Source organism: Cydia splendana, chromosome 9 (assembly GCF_910591565.1).
Source record: "Cydia splendana chromosome 9, ilCydSple1.2, whole genome shotgun sequence".
Classification (NCBI taxonomy): domain Eukaryota; kingdom Metazoa; phylum Arthropoda; class Insecta; order Lepidoptera; family Tortricidae; genus Cydia; species Cydia splendana.
In genome coordinates this window covers 1698396-1717090 of record NC_085968.1, presented here as the reverse complement: position 1 = coordinate 1717090, position 18695 = coordinate 1698396, and the positions used below count along the sequence as shown (strand labels likewise).

The following is an 18695-nucleotide window of genomic DNA, read 5'->3' as shown; positions in this document are numbered from 1 at the left end:
ACCAGTACAATTTGACACTGGGTTAACGGTTTAACTGGTTAACTCTGGGTTAGTGGGATGGTGCAAGTAGCGCTTACTGTCCTTACTTATCGACTCGGAAATCAAGGGCGGATGGTCAAATTCTAGTAATTAAACATTGAAACTTTATTTATTGTAGACCCAACCCAGGGCCCAGGCAGGGGTCATGTCCCCTATAAGTTATGACCAGCCCTGGATCCGCATATTAAAAAAAATCAGTGTCTGGTGTTAATTGTCAGAGTGGCGAAATAGGCGCCAGGCACCTGTTCCACCGATGTGACAATTGTCATCTGACAATGAAAATTCGTGGTACATTGCTGCCCCAACAAGTATTATTAGGTAATCTGTGTAATAATGTCCTATAATATTTATTTATTTTATTTATTGAAGATACATACTGTTCCGACTTATTGGCTCTGAAAATCGTCTTATCGACCCAGAAATGTACAGATTTGTTAGTATCAGGTGTCAATTGTCAAGTTGGTGGAAAGGCGCCGAGCTGTCGCCACCTTTCGGTAACCAAAAAAAACATAGAAGTATATACTTAATGCAAACGGAATGGATAAAAAAATTGTATATTATTTAAAATCGTTTATTCGATTATTATCGACTCAGTAAAAAAAAAAAATGGCAAACGAATAAATAAATAGAAGTAGGTACCTATACATACGTAACTTGGCTCCAATTATTTTTCGATTTATTCCCTATTGTCGTAATAGCGGCGGCCCCTAAGGAAATTGTGGCCACTAATAGGGTTCTTCCGTGGACGTTTGAACTACGGTCGGCCATTATGGACCGAAGTGGCTAATTATTCCTGAAAATGAAGGGTTTTGATTTTAGCAGTCTTTTGTAGTAGGTATGTATAGATGATGATTGTTGTGATTTATATTTTTTTGCGTTTTCAGGGTTGGCCCCGTAGTGAAAGTTGTTAAGTATGACTTAAGTACATGAAATAAAACTATTGAAACGGATTATATCGCGTATATTGAATTCATACTACATCCCTATAGTTCAGCGGTCGGCAACCTTTTAGCAGCCAAGGGCCACATAGTAGTTAAGAAAGTTGACGCGGGCCGCACTTTGGTAATACTTGTGATTTTAGCAGACATTGTCGTTTGTCAATATTACATACAAAATAGACAGGGAGGCTCGCGGGCCGCAAGCGAGAGGTTCGCGGGCCGCTTGTTGCCGACCGCTGCATAGTATCCATTATTTATAGTTTTATTTCATGAGTAACTATCGCGGTAACCGAAGACAATATTATGACTTACATGTAAGTAATAAATAAAAATTAATAAATAATACATATTTGGGGACAATCTTACACAGATCGACCTAGACCCAAACTAAGCAAAACTTGTACTATGGGTACTACTACTACGCGACGATATCCATATTTATATACATAAGAATACCTACATAGAAAACACCCATGACTCAGGAACAAATATTTGTCATTACACAAATAAGTGCCCTTACCGGGATTCGAACCCGGGTCCATCACACGGCAGGGTCACTACTGGGCCAGACCGGTATATAGTCATGTATGATCAGGCATAACAAAATCATTCTGTACATTCAATGGCGACCTTTAAGGCCGTTCCCTGAGCCAGAAATGTAAAAATACCCCAATAATTATCCTATTTTTCTAAGAAACGGTGATATTTGTAGACGTGGGAAAAATAAATATAATTCTTGATTATATTATCTTTAATAACACAGCTTTCGATACACGATTCATAACACTTCGCTCGATACAATTTATTCCCAAAGTAACCTCCAATTCGAATTTTTACTCCAACTTTACTCGTTTCTTTACTATGTGACACTATGAAACAAAAAAAGGAGAAAAATCAATCATAAGTATAACAGTAATTTGACAGCTTTAGAAAAACGATAATTAGAGGCAATATTTTTAAAATAAATAAACATCAACTAATTCTATCGTAACAAAATATCGACTCCGGCCTGCATGCTCTATCTCCGTCCGTCTTTCGAAATGAGACAGTGATGGCTGAGCGCTCGTGCCAGACGGACCTGTACTAGGTGTCCCCAAAACAAATATAAGATTTACTTATAAAAACTGTGCTGTGTTGTGTGTCCTAGTGATATACCGTGTGCACCAAAACCTTTAAGTTATAATGGGTAACAAGCAATTGAATTAAAAGAAGACATCTCGAAAAAGACAACTCGGAAGATTCCAACAAACAATGGAACTAACGTAAGTAAAAATGTATATTTATTACACAGTGAAATACGTAATTATTACTTAATTTAATATATACTTGATCGTACTAATTAGTAATCCATATAACTTAAAACATTCTAGAATTTAATAATCGCTCCATCTACCGGTTAAACATTGTCATCAATTCATCATCTAAATAGCTTAAAAGGATATTGCGATTCGCGACGTTTACACCACGCGGCACTAGCGCCTTGCACGGCAAAGACAGAAAACATTGCCGTCTATGTGTGCGTCTCCGTAGTTACGCGGTTGCGGTGTAGTGGGCCTTCCTATAAATACGAGCACACAGTGATACATGTAACGCACACAATTAGACGCATAAAGCGTTCTTTTAGCAATCCATCCACCTATCGAGGGTTCGAACCTCAGCTCGTGATTTGTCATGCGTCTAAACTTTTTACTTTTTTGTCTTTCTAGGAAAAGAAGAAAATTGGATAATTTCACAGCCGAACATGATACTATATCTTTAGACTACATCGAGTGAGTATAATTATTTGACTTGTGCTTTTTAGCCCTACCTACGTAACACAATACACTACTACAATTTATCTTTATTTACAGACTGCAAAATATGGAACTGGAATCTCCGATTTCATCAACCACTGACATTCAAAGTAACGAGTAAGTTCTAATTCTAATTGTGGCATTATCTATGAAAAGGGACCTTATTGTCTATGGCGCTTACGACGCACTGCGTCGCACGGCGTGGTATTTATATCAGAGCATCGTTAATAATGGTGGAAGCGCCATCGACAATAAGGTCCCTTTTCATGGATAACGTCACATATGTCGCGCGTAACTTCGTGCGTTGCGATAAATACCTACCTACTCAAGTACTCACAGCGGCGGCGTACGAAAAGACCTTAGTTAGATTTAGATACCTACTGTTTTCCTATCAGTGCAGATGCTTATATCTTTTTATGCTTTGAATTGATATTCTCAATTATTTGGACATATTTTGTACTTATTTTCCTAGATGGCTATTAGTACTACCAAGTACTACCTACTTAGCAAATGTTCGCCGAAAACTAAATAAAATGTCGCCAATCAATAATATCGTACGTACATTGCCCTCATCAGTTATTTGATATTCTCCAAGAGGTACTTAATTTAAAAAAACCGGCCAAGTGCAAGTTGGACTCGCACACGCAGGGTTCCGTATCATTATGCAAGAAACGGCAAAAATCACGTTTGTTGCATAACTATTTATTTTATTCTGTTTTTAGTATTTGTTGTTATAGCGGCGATAGAAATTCAATCATCTGTGAAAATTTAAACTGTCTACCACGGTTCATGAGATACAGCCTGATGACAGACGGACAGACGGACGGACGGACAGCGAAGTCTTAGTAATAGGGTCCCGTTTTTACCCTTTGGGTACGGAACCCTAAAAATGTACACTGATAGAATGTAATAGGGTTGCCGGAGTAAGTCCCGGAAATTAAAATCCCGGGATTTACCGATTGTCCGTACTTTCGTTATTCTTTTACGTATTTTTTAATGAACTGATAGTTATTTTATATTATACCTACCCTACACAATAGTAAATGATTTCCTTTTCTTGAGCGTGTTGACCGGTTTTTTATTTTAATAAAACTAATAATCTTGGGCAATTATTTCCATTTTCAATTTCTCATTTACCTGTGATAGAGCATTTTTAGGGTTCTGTAGCCAAATGGCAAAAAACGGAACCCTTAAGGATTCGTCATGTCTGTCTGTCTGTCCGTCCGTATATACAGCCACTTTTTTCTGAAACTATAAGAACTATAGGTACTGTTCAAACTTGGATTTTCCAACAAAAATAGAAAAAAACAATACATTTTGGGGGTTCCCCATACTTAGAACTGAAAAAATTTTTTGATGCAAAAAATTTTTTTTTGCATCAATCCCATACGTGTGGGGTATTTATGGATAGGTCTTCAAAAAATATATTGAGGTTTTTGATATCATTTTTTTCTAAACTCAATAGTTTGCGCGAGAGACCACCTCCAAAGTGGTAAAATGTGTGTCCTTTAACTTCTAAAATAAGAGAATGATAAAACAAAAAAAAATATATATGATGTACATTACCATGCAAACTTCCACCGAAAATTGGTTTGAACGAGATCTAGTAAGCAGTTTTTAGGGTTCCGTACCCAAAGGGTAAAACGGGACCCTATTACTAAGACTTCGCTGTCCGTCCGTCCGTCCGTCTGTCCGTCCGTCCGTCCGTCCGTCCGTCCGTCCATCTGTCCGTCCGTCCGTCCGTCCGTCCGTCCGTCCGTCCGTCTGTCTGTCACCAGGCTGTATCTCACGAACCGTGATAGCTAGACAGTTGAAATTTTCACAGATGATGTATTTCTGTTGCCGCTATAACAACAAATACTAAAAACAGAATAAAATAAAGATTTAAATGAGGCTCCCATACAACAAACGTGGTTTTTGACCAAAGTTAAGCAACGTTGGGAGTGGTCAGTACTTGGATGGGTGACCGTTTTTTTTTGCTTTTTTTTCGTTTTTTTTTTGCATTATGATACGGAACCCTTCGTGCGCGAGTCCGACTCGCACTTGCCCGATTTTTTTAATACTTACGTCATAAACCGCAATTTTATTATGTTACTTGCTAGATGTTAATATTTGGCTACTTTGTTGCTACAAAGTATTTGACGCCGACTGTACCTGTAACCAGCACAATGGTTTATTTACTTTCAAGTAGTTTTCTCCATTGTCATCACTTGTTATAATATAGGTACCTACATAAAAATTTTGAAATTAGTCTGTCTCACTTTTCGAAATAACTGCATTTCTGGAATGCTGCGTTTCGCGGGTCCATGATCAATTTATGAAATAGTAATGGACTAATTTATAAATTGAGTGATGTTGTAAAGAAATGACTGACTGCTACAATTCTTCGACCGACAGATTTGTCCGGATGCTTAATGAGAGGCAAAATGTGGCTGTTATTGTTCATCATCACTTGATGATAAAAAATAGTGCGAAAAATAGTTGACATGAGTTGCGTATTACCTATTCTCACATATATATTATATTAGAGGAAGAAGATACCCATGAGGTAGGTGATTCATGCTAATTATGCTTATTGATTGTAGAGCAGAGAACAATTTTACCTTTTGTACTAACTACCTAGCTAGAATAACATTGTTTCAACTTCGTGTGCCAGAATTCCATCGTAAATGGATTTATCACACGATTCGTAGTCTATTATACAGGGTCTTACTTCTATTTCTCTCGTTGGTTCTTTACCACCGGTGCTTTATATGTACAGTCGACGTCAAATATATGTATACATTTTTCACCTTATTACAAAGGAGTATGCTGCAATAGGTACCAGTGGCGGCGACTGCATACAACCCGATTCCCACCGGCTTGCCTAACATTTCTTGCTACATATACCAAACTTATTATCCATAACGAAAACACTACGTAGTACCTTGCAATTGATAACACAAGTACTAAAGCTTTGTAATAGATTTTTCAACCAATCATAGCGGGCGCGCGAAGTGTAGCTTCTCGAGTCTAAACTTCACTATTCATTGATGAGCCACCACCACAGATAGGTACATATCTTTGACGTCGACTGTACATGATGTGACAAATTGTAAATGCTAACACATACAATATATTTTATTTTCAGTTACAAATATCGTTCAATGTGGAAGAAGAGCTTCCTGACAAAACCGTCGGTCGAAGAATTGTCGCAGTTAGTTACCATTCGATTCGATTCCTCACATTTTATCCAATAAAAGATTGTATGGAAACTATATACATAAACGCAATATTTCACCGACAAAATCGCAATTGAATAAATGTGCAAAATTGCATGTGAGTAGGTAAAAATGGTAATAAAATTATCAATAGGAAGGATCAAGAAGTTGTTGCAGCCAGAATTAAGAATTTACCAAGGAGAGGACATGTCACTATAATATTTTAATTCATTTTAAAATGTCATTCAGATTATCAATAAGAGTTTCTTATACCGTATTCGAATTAAAAGAAATATTTTATTAATAACACAATTCTCTCTAGTTTTTGCTCGTATTTAGTATACAACTAACTAATTATTCGTATAAAATTATTTATCGTAGAAACACTCGTATAGTTTCAAAATAAGCTATTTTATTTTGTTGGCATTGTCAAACCCATTGACTATTTTTGTTTTGCTTTAATATATGGTCAGTCGTAAAAGTATTAGCGTCAGCAATGGATTTATATAATGTATTTCTTTAAAAAACATGATATTTCATGCTAAGTAACAGAAAACAGTCAAATATTGTACCGGAAATATTAGTCCCGAAAATCCCGAAAGTACCGGGAATTTAATTTTGAAATCCCGGTTCTTTGCTTGGCTCTAAATCCCGGGAATTCCCGGTACTTTCGGTACCGGTATTTCCCGGGAGCAAACCCTAGTATGTAGGACTGTAGGTACTGTAAAACGTTGTACGATACATGTGCCAATAGGTAATTCGCAACTCGTGTCGATTCAAAACACACCCTTCGGTCGTGTTCGAATTTATCGCCACTCGTTTCGATTTTCCTATTTGCCGCACTTGTAAACGTAATGTAGGTAAGTACTATTACAATATGGTGCTACTTTACCGCATTAGTGCGATAATTAGCACATTACGTAACTATGTCGAAAATTTAAAGGGCCATATTATGTACTGTAAAACGTTGTATGATACATGTGCGAATTACCTATTTTTCGCACTTGTACCGGTATGCCCTAATTAGGGTTCCGTACCCAAAGAGTAAAACGGGACCCTATTACTAAGACTTCGCTGTCCGTCCGTCCGTCCGTCCGTCCGTCTGTCACCAGGCTGTATCTCACGAACCGTGATAGCTAGACAGTTGAAATTTTCACAGATGATGTATTTCTGTTGCCGCTATAACAACAAATACTAAAAACAGAATAAAATAAGATTTAAATGGGGCTCCCATACAACAAACGTGATTTTTGACCAAAGTTAAGCAACGTCGGGAGTGGTCAGTATTTGGATGGGTGACCGTTTTTTTTTTGCTTTTTTTTTGTTTTTTTGTTTTTTTGCATTATGGTACGGAACCCTTCGTGCGCAAGTCCGACTCGCACTTGCCCGGTTTTTTTTTAATAAATATCGATGATATACCTGCACAGTATACTTACCTAATAAATAATGATATTATAGAAAACTTGCAGTCATTAATTTGTTTAAATATAAACTGTATTTACCCTTATAATTAAATATTATTGAAATAAGAGTTGACTTCATTAAAATGAATATTTAATTTGCACTATGTTTCATTTATTTTTCCAACTTAACTTTAACGCCATCTATGAGATGCAGCATGCTTTTTTCAGTATTTAGTAATACGTTTTACAAATCAGTGTCCTGTTAGTTCATTTAAGTCGCTACTTCTTGCGTGGCGCTGTTGTATCGTCATTGTATCTAGGGGCGGGACGGGTGGCGTGAGGAGAGGCTCGATTGTAGATTTCATTTGGGTACGGGAACGGCCTTAAAGGATCGTTATCACTATCACTTAACTCATATATTTTGTGTGGGTTGAATGACGCAAATAGAAAACTAGTATTAAACGTCACATCAATAACTCATAACTCGTGGACTGTGGAGATACAGTCAGCATAATTATATGAAACAACGCGCCAAAAGTATCTACCACCCTCGATAAGTTTTCCTAAAATATATATGTGGCTTTCCAACAGACAAAGGTCCTCATGCACATGGAGCATAAGGACCCTTTACGCATGGAACGCCATTTATTACCTCGTTCATGTTCAAAAGTATCTGCAACAGTTTAATTATCAGTTATAAAAATCAAAATAATAATATTATAAAAATTAAGTTATCAGAGAACGGATATTAGTCTTTTGACGCATACTCTACTCGGATACTCGTCGGATACTCTACTTTTGATGCTGACCGTACGAGTGGTATGACCTAATTATATTCGTTCCCTCACAGGTTAGTAAAACCTGAAAAGTTAGGAATATGATCTGTCAGTGTCAAAAGTGACGTTTCTAGTTGAAGAAATGTCTCAAAAACGACTCTAGGTGTGCCCCAGTTAGAGTTTTTTAATGGTTTTTCGGTTTTTATTGGAATAAAAACTTAAAATATAACCTAACCGAAGGTTAGTTATTCTACTGATCTATTTTACAATCAATCAAGCAATCAAAATATTTATTTGAGGCTAAATTAATATATAGATAAAATATACAATAAATAACAAGGTCAGATTAAAAATACCGAGTCAAAATTTTTAAAGTGAATTAAAACTAAATTAATTACCATAAATTTAACTTAATACATGTCAAAAGAAAAGAAATAATAATGCTAAAGAAAACAAAGAGAATCACAACAAAAAATAAAAATATAATAAATAAATTTACTCGTATTATTGTTGTACGATTGCCAGTCTGAAGTATAAGGGATTGTCATACTTAGGACTAAGGTAATTGTACACGACGCGCGTTTAGATTAATAAGATGTAACTAGATAATAAAATAATTAAGATATAATTTAGATAAGCCAAAGTTTGTGAATAATAAAATATCCTCCTATTGTGTTTCATTACGTAACTCTGCATAACGGGAGGGGCAAAGTGTGGGTCGCCGGCGGCGACACACACTTTGCGCCTTTCAAATAAGAATGTGATAATAGGCTAATTAGAAAAAAAAGTCTAATTAGAAAAATAAGTTAGGTAGAATAGCATAAGAAATAAAACTTGTAAATTAATAAATATTTAAATAAAGAAAGCATGAGGGCCGAGGAAAAGAGAGGTATCATATTAGAAAGAGAGGTATCATATTAGAAAGAGAGGTATCATATTAGAAAGAGAGGTATCTTATTAGAAAGAGATAGGAAGTCTGCGCGCATGCGCCGATCTCTCTCGATCCGCGCATGCGCGCCACGCGGGTAGCGGGGGACGAGGTACATAAAATAGGCAGTAATAAAAGCCGGTACGTCGCCCCGCTCAGCGTCAGTCCAGAGCCAGCAGCCGACTAGGAAACAACTAAAAGGAAAAGAAGAAACCTCTCCAACCTCGACCCTCCTGCATCTGAAGAAGCCAGCTGCGTTGTTTTATTGCTCCATCCTCTGCCGCCTACGAGAATTTCTACAGTCCACTCTCCCCCCCCCTGCGCACCCCGCTGCGATGTATGAAGATAGGGCCTAACACTCACATTGTTTGGTCCTCGTCGAAGCCGGATCTCTGAAGCAAGAACACAGCAAGATGGTAGTAACAAGAAACAACCACAACAAGGAAGATGAAGAGTCGTCAGAAAATACCGCAAAATCTCCGAGCTCCGAGGAAACCGGCACCACGTCAGGCACCGGCACCACGTCGGGTACCGGCACCACGTCGGGCACCGGCACTACGTCGGGCACCGGCACTACGTCGGGCACAGGCACTACGTCGGGCACAGGCGCAACGTTGGACTCAGCGAAGACGTTGGACACAGCTGCATCGTCGGGTACGGGCGCCATCAGGAAGACGCGTCCCACACCAGAGGACCTACCCGGGCCGAGCAACGCCGTCCACCCCGCTGACACGTCGGGCATTAAGGCCACACCTGCGGCCAGCCTCGCCGCCACGATCGTCGAGCGCAACCCCGTCGAACTGATGCCGCCACCGAGACCGCCGACGAAGCCCGCTCGGTCACACCGATCCAAGGCCTCCAGCAAGAGACTCCTCGCGGAGTTGGAGGCCAAGGAGAGGTTAGCCGAGCTAGAACTGAAGCGCGTGCAAGCGGAAACCGAGCTAGCGAGAATACGTCAAGAAAGAATAGACCTGGCGTCATCAAGAGAGGAGTCAGAAGAGGAAGAGGACCTCGCTCCACAGCGCATCGCTGACTGGTTCAATCGCCGACCCGAACGAGCGACAACATTAGAAGAGGCCGCCCATATAGAAGAAACGCAAGAGCCCGCCGCGCGCACTACTAGACGACGCGCGCGACCGGAAACATACGAAGATGCTCGTGCGATGGACGTGTCGTCGCTAACCGCCGCCCTCACAGAAGCCATTCAAGCCAGCAAGTCTTACAAGAAGTACATACCTGACCTGCCGACGTTTAGTGGCCTGTGTACCGAGTGGCTACAATTTAAGGCCGCGTACAACGAGTCCGCGCCCAGTTTCTCCGCAAGTGAAAACGTCGCCCGTATAAGAAGAAGTCTAAAAGGTGTCGCCTGGGAGGCCGTCAGCGCCCTCCTCATCAGCCAGCCGCATCCAGAAGACGTCATCAAAGCACTAGAAAGAAGATACGGAAGGCCAGACGCACTACTTGTCAACGAACTGGAGAAGCTAAAGGGACTGCCGCGCCTCACCGACAACCCACGTGACCTGTGCATATTCGCCAGCCGGATCGCTAACACAGTGACGACTATCGAGATATTGAAGAAGCCGCAGTATCTCTACAACCCCGAGTTACTGCGGTCGATAGTTGACAAGTTATCGCCGATAATTCGCAACAAGTGGTACGACTACGCAGCTACAAGAGAAGAGACGCCCGAACTTAAGAAGATTGCCGACTTTTTGAATAATGAAGCCGACAAGTGCACGCCTTACGCTCCGCCTGAAAATACAACGGAACATAAAGAAGTAAGAAGTGCAAGAAAGAAGCCCGAGCGAACCTACGCCGCCGCAGTCGAAATCAATAAGAAGCCAAAAGAAGAGAAGCCGGCGTGCCCGTTATGTGAGCACGCTACGCACCAATTGCCGTCGTGCCCGCAGTTTATGAAGATCGACACGAACGAGCGCTGGGAAGTGGCCAAGAAGAACAACATTTGCTACCGATGCCTCGTCAGCAAGCATCGACGCTTCGCCTGCCGCGCCAAGCCTTGTGGCCAGCAGGGCTGCCCCATGAAACATCATCGCCTACTACACCACGAGAAGTCGCCACCCGCGGCCGCCGCTGCAGCCGCTGCCGAGCCACCCTCACCACGCAAGCCAGAAGAAGTCGTGGCCTCGGCAGTGAACCAGATCGCCTGCGCGACAGCACAAACAAGACGCGCCTACCTGAAGATAGTACCAGTCACACTACGCGGCCCGCGGGCGGAAGCAGACACTTTCGCTCTACTAGATGAAGGCAGCACCGTGACAATTATCGACTCGGCGCTGGCGGACACACTCGGGCTCAACGGCCCCACCGAACCAATGTGGGTGCAGGGCATAGGCGGGAAAGAGATGGAGCACAATCAGAGCAGGAGGGTCGAGGTCTACATACGCAACAAGTACGGCGGGCAGGAGCAGCGCATACCAAACGCGCACACCGTCGGCAGTCTGGGCTTCACCACACAATCCATAGGTGCGAGCGAGATAGATGGCTGCACACATCTCAGAGGACTCAAGCACAAGTTAACCTACCAAGGCGCAACCCCACAAATACTCATCGGTCAAGACAACTGGGAGCTAATCGTGTCGCGGGAAATAAGAAAAGGACGGCGCGATCAACTCGTCGCTTCAAGAACCCTACTAGGATGGGTACTTCACGGCTGCCGCACCACTAGAGCGGAGCCGATCGCGTACTGCTGTGCGCACCTCACGCGGGCCAAGTCGAACGAAAACATAGAAGAAACAATGAAGAAATATTTCGCTCTCGAGTCCCTATCAATCGAGCCGAGGCGACCGAGCAGCGATCCCGAACAACAAGCGCTTCGCATATTAGAAGAAAAGAGCCGCCGCTTACCCGACGGCAGGTTCGAGACGGGGCTACTGTGGCGCAACCAAGAAGAAAGAATACCCAACAATCGCAACGACGCACTGAAGCGGCTACACACGCTCGAGAGGAAGCTGGATCGAGACGCAAACCTGAAACAACAATACACCGAGCGCGTCAACAATCTACTCACCTCAAGCTACGCCGAGCGCGCGGCCACGCCACCAAGCGGCAGGACGTGGTACCTACCTCACTTCGCCGTCTGCAACCCAGAGAAGCCGAAGATAAGACTGGTCCATGATGCTGCGGCCACCTCACACGGCCGCAGCCTCAACGACATGCTGCACACGGGTCCAGATTTCCTGCAATCACTACCCGGCGTCATCATGAAGTTTCGTCAACACAGCATCGCGGTCTCAGCTGATCTGAAAGAGATGTTCATGCAGATCAAGATACGCGAAGAGGACAGGGACGCACTCCGCTTCCTATGGAGGGGCGATCGCCGCGAGGGAGAGCCAGAAGAATACCGCATGACTTCAGTTATATTCGGCGCGTCGTCATCGCCGTGCACCGCTCTATACATCAAAAATAGAAACGCACGAGAGCACGCGACACAGTACCCGGAGGCTGCGCGAGCAATAGAGCGCAACCACTACATGGACGACTATCTCCAGAGCTTCAACACAATAGAAGAGGCAAGACAAGTAACAAGAGACGTCGATCATGTACACCAACAAGCCAAGTTTCAGCTGCGTGGGTGGGCTACGAACGAATATGAAGCAATAAGAGACGTCGTCGGCAGCGAAGAGCGAGAGGGAAACACTGTCCCTATCGGCGGGAGCGAGATAGAAAAAACGCTCGGCCTGCTGTGGGACACAAACGAAGATAGCATCCGGTTTTGCCTCAACACTAGAAGAGCTCAGCCCGAGGTGGTCAATGACCTCCGGCCTCCGACGAAGAGAGAAGCCCTGAGCATCATAATGTCAATATTTGACCCGCTCGGCCTGATTTCACCTATCACTACGCCGGCCAAGCGAATAATGCAAGACACGTGGCAACATAACACGAGCTGGGACGAAGCTATACCAGAAGATCTGCGGGAGCGCTGGAGCGAGTGGCTACAACAACTGCGAGACCTAGGTACCCTAAAGATACCTAGATGCTACGACGCAACGCCTGCCGCCGTGCGCGAGCTACACACTTTCGTCGACGCTAGTGAAGAAGCATACGCCGCCGCCGTGTACTGGAGGATGACGCGAGCCGACGGGTCAGTCAAAATAGCCCTGGCCGCCGCCAAGAGTCGCGTCACACCTAGGAAGCCTATCTCCATACCTAGACTGGAGCTGCAGGCGGCCGTCCTAGGCGTACGGCTAGCAAGAACAGTGATAGAAGAGCACGACTTCGAGATCGCTTCAAAAATATACTGGAGCGACTCTCGCACGGCGCTAGCATGGATACGCGCCGAGCCCCGTACATTCAAGACGTTCGTGGCCCACAGACTCGCCGAGATAGAAGATCACACTAAGAAAAACGAGTGGAGATGGGTACCGACAGCACACAACGTAGCCGACGACGCGACCCGCGCCACACCAGCTGACTTCGATACGAGCCACAGATGGTTCGTTGGCCCGTCATTCCTGTACAATGAAGAATCGACTTGGCCCCGTGAGAATAAAGTCGAAGTTCCCGTGACCGGTGAAGAAAAAGAGACGTGTGCTGCGACAGCCGCCGTGCCTGAAAATAAACACGCGGCCATACCTAAGTTCGAGCGCTTCTCAAAGTGGACGCGACTACTACGTGCGACCGCACGTGTGCTACAGTTCATCGACCTCGTGCGCCCTCGACCCCGTGACCCCGCCCGGCCCGCGACACAACTTATCGCGGCGGCCAGGCGCAAACGAACGCGCGCAAACGAGACACAAGACGGCGCCTGGAACAAGCGTGCCACTCACACACGCACACCTGTCAAGATCGCCGCTACGCCGCCACAAGAAGATAAGAAGTACTTAGTGTTAGAAGCCAAATACCTAAGTGCCGCCGAGAAACTACTAGTACGCGCCTCACAAGAAGATAGCTACGAAAAAGAGAGAGGGCGCATAGCAAGCGGCCGCGCGCCAGACAAGGACGACCGACTAGCCAAGCTGAGTGTCTATATGGACGGCGATCACATTATACGTCTGCGGGGCAGAATAGCGGCCGGCGACTTACAAGAAGAGACAGTGCGACCTATAGTGCTACACGGGAAACATCACTATACAAAGTTATATGTTTCTCACGTTCACGAACAGTTACATCACGGCGGCACCGAAATAGTGGTTAACGATCTGCGACAGCGTGTCCATATAGTGAAAATAAGACCGACAGTGAAACAAGTGATCGCCCAGTGCCCAAAGTGTCGCCTGCGTCGCGCCAAGCCCGCGGCGCCATCTACGGGTGACCTGCCAGCGGCGCGCCTAGCACATCACGTTAGGCCCTTCACATACACGGGTCTGGACTACTACGGGCCGCAAGAAGTTACAGTGGGCCGTCATAGAGAAAAAAGGTACGTCGCACTGTTCACCTGTATGACGTCGAGGGCCGTACACCTGGAGATGGTTGCCTCACTGAGCACCGACTCCGCCATCAACGCACTGCGCCGCTTTATCGCTCGGCGCGGGTGCCCTACCGAACTGTGGAGTGACAACGGGACTGCCTTCAGAGGTGCACACCGAGAGCTGGCGGAAGCAATGAGAGACGCCGCCCACGCACGCCGCATCAATTGGCGTTTCCTTCCCCCCGCCGCCCCATTCATGGCGGGCGTGTGGGAACGTATGGTGCGCACCGTCAAAGAAGCAATGAAGGCTACGCTGCACGAGAAGTACCCGAGCGACGAGACCCTGCAGACCCTACTGGCGGAGGCGGAGGCAACCGTCAACTCAAGACCGCTGACCTACGTGGCCGTGAATCCAGAGGACCCGCCGGCCTTGACCCCGAACATGATCCTGCTGGGGCCAGACTGCTACTCACCTGCACCCGGCACCTTCGAGGAGAGCGACACCAACGCGCGACAACACTGGAAGCGCGCCCAGCAGCTCGCCGACACCTTCTGGCAGCGCTGGGTTCGCGAGTACGCGCCGCTACTCCAACACCGGCGGGAGCCCTACGACGGAGGAGTCGCCCCGGCCGTCGGAGACGTCGTCATCATCTGCGACTCCAACCTCCCCCGTAACACATGGCCACGGGGGATAGTGACGCAGACGTACCCGGGCAAGGATGGCGTGGTTCGAGTCGTGGACGTCTCTACGAGCAAGGGACACGTGCTGAGGAGGCCGACAAAGAAGATCGTCGTGCTACCAGTAGGTTCGCGAAGCGACGGCGGGAGAAATGTACACGACGCGCGTTTAGATTAATAAGATGTAACTAGATAATAAAATAATTAAGATATAATTTAGATAAGCCAAAGTTTGTGAATAATAAAATATCCTCCTATTGTGTTTCATTACGTAACTCTGCATAACGGGAGGGGCAAAGTGTGGGTCGCCGGCGGCGACACACACTTTGCGCCTTTCAAATAAGAATGTGATAATAGGCTAATTAGAAAAAAAAGTCTAATTAGAAAAATAAGTTAGGTAGAATAGCATAAGAAATAAAACTTGTAAATTAATAAATATTTAAATAAAGAAAGCATGAGGGCCGAGGAAAAGAGAGGTATCATATTAGAAAGAGAGGTATCATATTAGAAAGAGAGGTATCATATTAGAAAGAGAGGTATCTTATTAGAAAGAGATAGGAAGTCTGCGCGCATGCGCCGATCTCTCTCGATCCGCGCATGCGCGCCACGCGGGTAGCGGGGGACGAGGTACATAAAATAGGCAGTAATAAAAGCCGGTACGTCGCCCCGCTCAGCGTCAGTCCAGAGCCAGCAGCCGACTAGGAAACAACTAAAAGGAAAAGAAGAAACCTCTCCAACCTCGACCCTCCTGCATCTGAAGAAGCCAGCTGCGTTGTTTTATTGCTCCATCCTCTGCCGCCTACGAGAATTTCTACAGTCCACTCTCCCCCCCCCCTGCGCACCCCGCTGCGATGTATGAAGATAGGGCCTAACACTCACAGTAATAAAAATAAAATAAAAAATAATCTACATCTGAAATGACTTCCATCCATAAGGGTAATAAGGATCGATATAAAAACAACTTAACTCGTATTATTTAATTGTGTTTTACAGAAATACCTACAGTAAATATATCCGATATCGTGCTAAGTAGCTTCCAGTGATAAATATGTAAGTCACGCATTTTCTATTCTTAGATTATTTTTGTCACTTGAATTAGAGAGGTACAAGGCTCAATGTTAGAATTAGAATTTTTTACTTGTAGGTATTGCAAATCATGGTACAGTCACCATCAGATATAACTGAGTGGCCGAGGTGCTCAAAAAGATCTGAACACGCGCTCTAGCGCCTTGAGCCCTTGAAAATAGAGGCGTGTTTAGATATTTTACACTAAAATTATACGGTATGTAGGGTAACGGTATACAATTGAAAATAAATCAATATTAGACATGTTTTCGTGTTTTTTTTTCTATCAAACCAACTTTACCTTTTTAGATTTTTCTTAAAGTCTGCCCTCGAAAATATAGTCTAGTTTCCGTGTGAATTCAATGCATTTGTCCTTCATTAAAATGTGTAAAAATTCAAAATAAAAACTTCAGTTTTGCGGGAGCCCTTCTTCAATTGGCCCCAGTCTCCCCTAGTTACTAGTAGAGTTTGTTCGGAAAGAGAAGAATCGTGAAATGTATGGCGCTATTGGGGCCCAATTCTCTTTCCGCACAGAGTCTAGAAATGGCAAAAACCTGACTTGACTCATAAACTTCCCATTAGCCTCAAATAACTACAAACTATTTTAATTACACAGCAGTTAATAAATATTTTTTATTTGTTAAATCTTTATCAAGGAACTTAATTACGTATATTATAACACTCTTAAAGCGGAAACTCATTCACTTAACAAGCAAAACTAACCTTGTAATGTTGTACATACATAATTATAATTCTGATATCTAAGTAGGTGCCTATGTTACATTGAAGGTATTCTACTTTTACCGACATAATAGGGTTATTATTTATCTTATCTATAAATGGAATGTTGCAATATTCGTACCGTAAAATCAGGTATCTTTAGTCCACAACTTACAACTTTGGCCCAAGTTCAAATTCCAATAAAATAAGTGCAATTTTTTTCAAATTACATATATCGTTAACTTCTATAATGTAATCAATGAAGACAATAATACGGGCCGACACTGTCAGTAATGAATGACACGAATAATATTGTTCCATTACAATTTTCATAAACCTTAATATTATTTGATTGTACCTACTAAAAACTTATTATTCCGAGGCAATATAATTATTAGTGATAATGTGTAGAAATCTATAAGACAAAATTACCAAATTGTTATTTCATTGCGGTCGAAATACTGTATAATGTAATTTCAAAAATAATTATTTAATTCTATGTAGTCGTCTATCATATAAAGGGGCCCACTGATTAACAGTTCGCCGGATGGTATCGGCCTGTCAGTTGTTCAGAACGGTCAAAATTGTGTTCTAACTAACAGGCCGATACCGTCCGACGGACTGTTAATCAGTGGGCCCCTTTATATGATAGACGACTACATAGAATTAAATAATTATTTTTGAAATTACATTATACAGTATTTCGACCGCAATTTGCGTTGCTGTAATTAATGATGTAAGTATTTTATTACAATCTGAATATGAACTCCTTAGGTAGGTTCCTTTCTTTATAAACATTGTGGTACAGGCTTTTCAGCTCTAACCAAAATGTATAGCTCCGTCATTATCATTAGTAATAGTAGTTATTTATATCGAAACAATACTTGATCACCCAACAGTTCCGAGTCCGAGACCACAAAAAGTGTGAAGTTAGTTGGACCGTGCGAATTGTTTTGTTGCCCCCAAGGCGACCACTGGTGCGGAACCTGTATTTACAGGGTGGCCCAAAAATACGTTGACTGTTTTTAATTGCTGTTTTTATTGATAATTTTAACAAACGTTTACGTTATGGTATCAAAAACCGGCCAAGCGCGAGTCAGACTCGGGCACGAAGGGTTCCGGACCATTACGTAAAAAACGGCATAAAAATCACATTTGTTGTATGGGAGCCCCGCTTAAATATTTATTTTATTTTGTTTTTAGTATTTGTTGTTATAGCGGCAACAGAAATACATCATCTGTGAGAATTTCAACTGTCTAGCTATCATGGTTCATGAGTTACAGCCTGGTGACAGACAGACGGAAGGACAGACGGACAGTGGAGTCTTAGTAATAGGGTCCCGTTTTTACCCTTTAGGTACGGAAGCCTAAAAAAAAGGAGCGTATATTATGAAGACAATACGTTTTGTTTTAGTTAAATGATACTACATAATTATTTTTTAGAGCGCTCGTGGCCGAATGAGTTTTTCGGAACTTATCTGTCAGATGGCTGTCGCTTTCGTAAAAATTACTAGTGCCTACGCCGATTCTTGGGATTAGTTGCGAAGCGGACCCCAGGCTCCCATGAGCCGTGGAAAAATGCCGGGATAACGCGAGAAAGATGATGATGATACTACATATTTTAACGTCGGCTAGACTCATGGTGTGACTTGAGCGTTTCTTTTATTTTTTGCCATTTTTATATATTGTGACCTATTCTGCCACTTTTGTGTTATTTCTAGCCAGGATCGCGAGCCCTTTTCATCCTTATAAGAGAAAGAAAGTGTCCTAAAATTTCCATACATTTT

At 43.2% G+C, this 18695-nt stretch overlaps 1 protein-coding gene across 1 annotated transcript in view; it reads left to right on the top strand.

Moving 5' to 3' along the window:
* The window catches only part of LOC134793362 (vesicular glutamate transporter 1), a 53941-nt gene that overhangs the window by 5216 nt on the left and 30030 nt on the right, over positions 1–18695 (top strand). The window lies entirely within an intron of this gene.